Source organism: Dromiciops gliroides, chromosome 1 (assembly GCF_019393635.1).
Source record: "Dromiciops gliroides isolate mDroGli1 chromosome 1, mDroGli1.pri, whole genome shotgun sequence".
NCBI classification, from domain to species: Eukaryota; Metazoa; Chordata; class Mammalia; order Microbiotheria; family Microbiotheriidae; genus Dromiciops; species Dromiciops gliroides.
In genome coordinates this window covers 535,883,491-535,890,142 of record NC_057861.1, presented here as the reverse complement: position 1 = coordinate 535,890,142, position 6,652 = coordinate 535,883,491, and the positions used below count along the sequence as shown (strand labels likewise).

At 45.8% G+C, this 6,652-nt stretch overlaps 1 long non-coding RNA gene across 1 annotated transcript; it reads left to right on the top strand.

Moving 5' to 3' along the window:
• Positions 1 to 500: 500 nt before the first annotated feature.
• LOC122736265 lies at positions 501 to 4,951 on the top strand. Its single transcript, XR_006354179.1, has 3 exons — positions 501 to 1,820; positions 3,013 to 3,160; positions 4,725 to 4,951. It is a non-coding gene; the product is annotated as an uncharacterized LOC122736265 (long non-coding RNA).
• The last annotated feature ends 1,701 nt before the right edge of the window (positions 4,952 to 6,652 follow it).

The window sequence follows — 6,652 nt, the reverse complement described above, 5'->3', positions numbered from 1 at the left end:
GGCTTAAAGCACAAGCCGTCCAAGGTAACATATATTCCAAGTAAGAGGGTTGTCCTGGAGGTACAATGCCTTAACCCAAAGGAATGATAACAAGGGTCAGAATGGAACTACCTTTATGGTAGTTTATAGGGTCATAGCATTTAGGACTGGGAGGGATTTGGGATCAAAAAGAGGACTATCAGTGGATAGAGCTTTGGGCCTGGAGTTAGGAAGGCCTGCATTGAAACTTAACTTCCTAACTGTGCAACCCTGGGCAAAACACTTAACCTCTGTCTGCCTCAGTTGTCTCAACTGTTAAATGGGGATCATAACAGAACCTACTTCCCAGGGTTGTTATGAGGATAAAAAGGGATAATATTTGCAAAATGCTTAGCACAGTTCCTGGCACGCATTAGGTGCTCAGTAAATGCTTATGCTCTTCCTTCTTTCATATCTAAGTAAATGTGGCTGAACCGCTCAACTTCTTCTCAGTGGCTCAGTGGCCTCAGCTGTAAAAATGAGGGAGATGAACTCCATGACCTCAAACTTCAAATCAATGATTCTATGATTTCTGAAGCTTAGGTATTTCTCTCTTTCCCTTCCTCCTTTCTCTCTTCCTCTATGCCACTGGATGACTGCTTTAGTCACATACGTGCTTGGCCCTCTCCTTTGCCTTTTTATCAGTCTCCAGAAATGCACAGACTGATAGACTATAGAATGTTAGCAGAAAAGGACCTTAGGGATCTCCTAGTCCAATCCTCTCATTTTATAGATGGGGAAACTGAGGCCCAGGGAGGTGAATTAATTTGTGCAAGATCACACAAGCAATTACTTCTAGAGCCAGGGCTTAAATCCAAGTTTCTTGACACCCACTTGAAAGCTGTTTCCTGACAGAAGGGTACTGTAATGTAATAGAAAGAACACTGGGAGTCAGGAGATCCAGGTTTTTAACCCTGGATCTAATACTGACTGTGTGACCTTGAGTAGGATCTGAAATCTAGGACTGGAAGTCAACTCCAGAGGCCTTCTAGTCTAGCCTTCTTATTTTGCAAATGAGGAAACTGAGACCCTTTAAGAAGGAAGTCACTTGATGTTAGTGAGGTTTAGTCTATAAAATGAAGATAGCAATCCTTCAGTTACCTACTTCCCAGAGTTGTTATGAGAAAAGTGCTTTGTAAACATTAAAAGTGCTCCATCAATGTGAGTTAGGATTACCTTCCTGCAAAACCAAGATCTCTGTGTTGAGTGTTGCTATCAGTCGTTGCCTTTTCTGGGCACAGTAGGTTCATTATTTTACTTGCTTTCTCACTGCTTTGAAAAACATGTCCTGAGCCTTCCACATTTCTCAGTCAGAGAGGGTCCTCAGGGACTCTTCTGATGGATAAATTTCATCAAAGTTGCCTTTGTATCAAACAGAGCTCAGTTTAACACAACCTTGCAAATAGCTACCCCCATCCATCTCTCCTCCTGCCGTGGTACCAGCCTGCCACCATTTAAATTTTTTTTAAACCACTTCACCTTCCTTCTGGGAGCTGAACAAATGAAATCAATATCCTTTATTATTCACTGTCCCTGAACAGAGAGGTTAAAGCCTGAGTATTTGTTCAACAGGGCATAGTCTAGGTAGGAGATGTCATTGCCTTAAGAACTCTGTTTTAAGTCTACTTCAGACTGGCCGCCACTCTCCTTGAAATGATATGACCAGAACAAGGTGCCTCAGCTGACACTTCATCAGGAGCTGAAGAATCCATGTTATCAGTCAACTCTCTACTGCATGGCACAGTAGGAGACACCAGGTCACCAGGACATCTGGAATTGACTTCTGAAGCCCCAGAAAACAGGTTAGTGAAAGAACATTATCTCTTGAATCCAAGCTTCATGCCTGCTTCTTCGTCTGTCCCATATACCCCAAGGCAGGTATATACAGTCAACTCCACAGTAACCATATCAGAGACCATGTCAGTCTATCATTCAGTCAGTGAGTGTTTGTTAAGCACTGGGGATATAAATACCAACAAAAAGGAAGCCAGTCTTGGCCTCTAAGGAGCTGACATTCTATGGGGGAGACGGCATGGAAATCCTGGCTTTTGACTTCATTTCTGGGCTCTGCTATCAGCACCATGAACCAAGGATGATGGCTTTTGGATTGAAGGACTAGTAGAAGAAGCAAAAGGATGTGTCGATTCCCTGACTCTTAGTAACTACCCTGGTCCTACCCAATTGGAAATGACTGCTAAATTAATAAATCAGAAATCAACAATGCATTTGTTATGGCCAGGTGCTATATGAGGCAAAATGCACATTCAAGACAGTCCCTGGCCTCAAAAAGCTTTTCTTCTTCTTCTTCTTCTTCTTCTTCTTCTTCTTCTTCTTCTTCTTCTTCTTCTTCTTCTTCTCCTTCTCCTTCTCCTTCTCCTTCTCCTTCTCCTTCTTCTTCTTCTTCTTCTTCTTCTTCTTCTTCTTCTTCTTCTTCTTCTTCTTCTTCTTCTTCTTCTTCTTCTTCTTCTTCTTCTTCGAGGCAATTGGGGTTAAGTGACTTGCCCAGGGTCACATAGCTAGTAAGTGTCAAGTGTCTGAGGTCAGATTTGAACTCAGGTACTCCTGACTCCAGGGCCAGTGCTCTATCCACTGCGCCATCTAGCTGCCCCCCAAAAGCTTATCTTCTACTGGTGGGTTGGGGAGTACAATATGTTCATAGAGACAAGGAAATACAAGAGATGTACAAAGTACATAAAAATAACTGGGGAGAAAGGTATGAAAGATCTCTTTTAAGAGGTGACACTTTTGAATGAAGACTTGAAGGGGTGCCAAGAATTGGAGGTGAAGAGGGAAGGCATTCCAGGCATACAGGAAAGCCATGCATTGGCATGGAGCTAGAAAATGGAATGTTGTGTAAGGGTAATAGTGAGTAGGTCTGTTTGGCTGCAGAGTAGGGTGCCTGGAAGAGAGCAATGTGAAATCAGCTCACAAAGATGGACTGAGGCCAGATTGTGCTGGGCTTTAAATGACAGAGGAATTATTATTTTATTCTAGAAGCAATAGAGAACCATTGAGGTTTCTGGAACAAGGATGTGGTAGCTGTATAGAGGATGGATTGGGAAAGGATGAGGCTGAAGAAAGGAAGATTCATTAGGAGCAAGTCCAATCTCAAGTTTGGCTCTATGCATCAGATCATCAAAAAGTGAGCACAAGACTAGGACTTAATTTGGTGGCTAATAAATGGGCACTCACAAGTGGGATAAAGGATGGGGGGAGAAGGGACCCCTCTCTTCACTCCCACCCCAGGTTTTTGTATGGAAGTCAAACTCTGTTCCCCATACTTATGGCTACTGATGACTAAGCTGGTGAACTGATCCACTAAATCATAGGATGCCAGGTCAACAATTTATTTCCTGAAGGTGAAGTTACTGGCACTGGCCCCTGAAGAAACAGCAGAGACCCAGCTTTGCTTTATGTAATTGATCTCCCAGGTGATAACTCTGGCCTCAAGGACTGAACCAAAGAGTTGCAAGGAGCAGCAGACATTTTTAGCCAAATCTAAATTTGCTAAACTCCCTTTGGTCAGATGATATTATTCCAGTGTTGACCAGTTCACTGGTCCACCTGTACCATCCCCAACACCCCCACTCTTGCTTTAGATCATTGGATAAGTCTGTTCCTTTGTTCTGTCTATCTCTGATCTCTTTTCACATTTGTTTTTTTGTGGGGCAATGAGGGTTAAGTGACTTGCCCAGGGTCACACAGCTAGTAAGTATCAAGTGTCTGAGGCCAGATTTGAACTCAGGTCCTCCTGAATCCAGGGCCGGTGCTTTATCCACTGTGCTACCTAGCCACCCCCTCTGATCTCTTTTAAAGAAGACAAGAGGGAAGAGGAAGCTCCTCCTAGGAGCTTCAGGCATTGGACAAACATTACTGGGTCCTAATGACTCAGGAGGGAAGCACATAGGGTGACCCCCATTTCCTTCCTGGGCCTCAGTTTCCTCATTTACAAATGAAGGGTCTGGACTGATGGCCTTCAAGGGCCCTTCCACCTTTAGAGCTATTGATTCTGTGATTTTATGATCTCTCTGGGCCTTATTTTCCTTATCTCTAACTTGAGGTGCTTGGGACTAGACAATCTTTCAGGTCCCTTCCAGATAAAACACTATGCTTTTCTGTCTCCTGGCCCTATCTCATCTCTACCACCTAGGCAGAGCCTCTGGGCAAGAGTGGGCCCATCCCTGACATCTTCCATCCTGGGGAGATTTCCCTGAGTGACTGTCAATTTCAGGCTACCACTGGACTTCCAACCATCCCTGCTACTGGGATCTATTTGGAGATTGGGTCTTGGGCTTACTTCTGAGCCTGAGGGAGGCACAAAGCCACCTCTTTTCATTTGCTTCTCCTTCCTTTTTTTTCTTAAACCTTCTATGGCCCTCCCCTAGGTTCCCCTTTCAAATCCAGCCAGCCGCTGTAGGGTCCCTGTCCCATCCATCCTCCCCCAGGCTCTCCTTTTCCTCCCCGCCCCCCCCCCCTCGCAGCGGAGCCGAGGGGCCTGCAAGCGGGCCTGTCTTGATTGTGTCGATGGGAGATGATTTTCAAGGTGAAATTTCTAGTTCAGTTGAGTCACTTTCATTCAAGGCAACGAGCCAAATGTCACCCCCGCCCTGCGCCGCACTCGATGCGCCCGCCGCTCTCCCATTGCATTTAAATTTACTCCACTTTTCCTCTCTGACACCTGTTTAAATCAATATCTTCCTCTCCAGGTCGTGGGGAGAATGTGCTCGGGCCCTCCACACAGCGCTTCTCAAATCCACTAAAATCAACACAATAATTGAAATATTTTCAAGCTGATTACACCGCAGCCCGAGGCTAGGCTGGTTGCTAAGGGTAAGCTCCCCGGTTGCTAGGGGGAGTAAATCATCTTGCATTATTTGATTTTTGTTATAGATATGAAACCGCTACTCCCTCGATTAAATGTCTCTCAGTCTAACACCTATGGGACCTGGGGAAAGAGAAAAGAAAAGCGGTAACCTTGACCCTGTCAAATAAATATCTCTAACTTTTCCTGTCCTCCGGCTTCCTAGCCAAACCTGTCTGCGGATTTTTTTTTCTTCTTCTTCCCTTAACCTGACTTTAAATAACAAAGCTGTGGGGACGGGCAAGATGAAGAGAGGAAAAAAACTGTCTGTTCTATTAAAGGACCTCTCGGCTGGGCTAAACACTCTCTATTTACTCCAAACACAGCATGATGGGGAAGCTACAAGGATCTAATAGCCTTGAAGATGTAGAATCGCAGCAATTATGGTTCCCTTCAAGCCAGCGGCTCGCAGGGGCCCCAGCCCTGGCGCCCAACTCGATGCGGAGCACTTGGCCGTGGCTGCCGGGAGAGCCTGGGAGCTCTGCGCCTGTCTGGCCGCAGCCCCGCCACCACCGGCGCCACCGCCTCCGCCGCCTCCTAGCACCGTCCAGTGCAGTATTAATAGGAGCTCCGGCTGCTGGGGAGGGGGAGATGGCATGTGACACAGACACGAAGCCGCCTAGGCTTTTTTCCGTGCTCCTGGTTCTCCCCTTCTCTTCACTCCCCCCACCAGCTCTCCCCAAATTAATTCTGCCCACTAATACTGTCACTGTCCAACTGTTTGGGGCCAGAGGCTAGATATCCGCGCATCCCGCTGGCCCCGGGTTCTGCACCTTTCCTCTGGAAACAAACAAACAAGGCTTGTCGCTGGGATGGAGGAAGAGGTGAGACGGCCCTCAGTGGAGGCCTGGCTGGGTCCTAATGGAGTCACAGAATGGCCCAGCAGTGAGAAACCTGGGAGAGCATCTCTTCCAAATCGAGTGTGTGTGTGTGTGTGTGTGTGTGTGTGTGTGTGTGTGTTTCATACAAAGGCAGTCACAGAGAAGGCTTCCACACAGGAAACAATGGAGTCTGAACCTTGATTCTCTATGGGATTGATATGACTTCTCAGTCACACACACACACACACACACACACACACACACACACACTTAGAACTGTCACGGACTCAAGAAGAGTTCCTTCATTTTGCCCAAGTAGGAGTTGTACGTGGGAGGGGTGGGTTGATTTTTTAAATTATTATTTACATATGGACTCGCTTGGTTTTGCGTTGTTTTTTCTTCTTTTTTTGAGGCAATCAGGATTAAGTGAATGCCCAGGGTCACACAGATAGTTGGTGTCTGATTTGAACTCAGGTCTTCCTGACTCCAGGGTCAGTGCTCTATCATTCAGTTGTTGGAAAGGAACATCTTCTTCACATCCAAGGATTATGAATTTAGAGGGGGGAAGGGACCTTCAGAGGCCATTTAGCTTGTCTTTTATTTTACAGCTTAGGGAACTGAAGTCCAGGGAGATTGTGACTAATTCAGAGTGACCCAGATATGGGATTGGGAGCCAGGTCGTCTGACTGCACAGCTGGGGTGCTCTCTACTGCACCATGAAGTTTGTGACACCTCTTTCCTGAAGAACACATTGATTCTGCAGTCAGAGGACTATAAGTCCAAATCTCACCAGTGATGTTGACTATCCAAGTAATTCTGGACAAGTCACTTAATGTCCCTGGGGCTCAGTTTCCTAATATGAAAAAAAGGGGTTGTACTAGCTGACCTCTGAGGTCTCTTCCAACTCTAAATTTATAATTTTATGTTGTAAAGAGGATATTCCTATCCAATG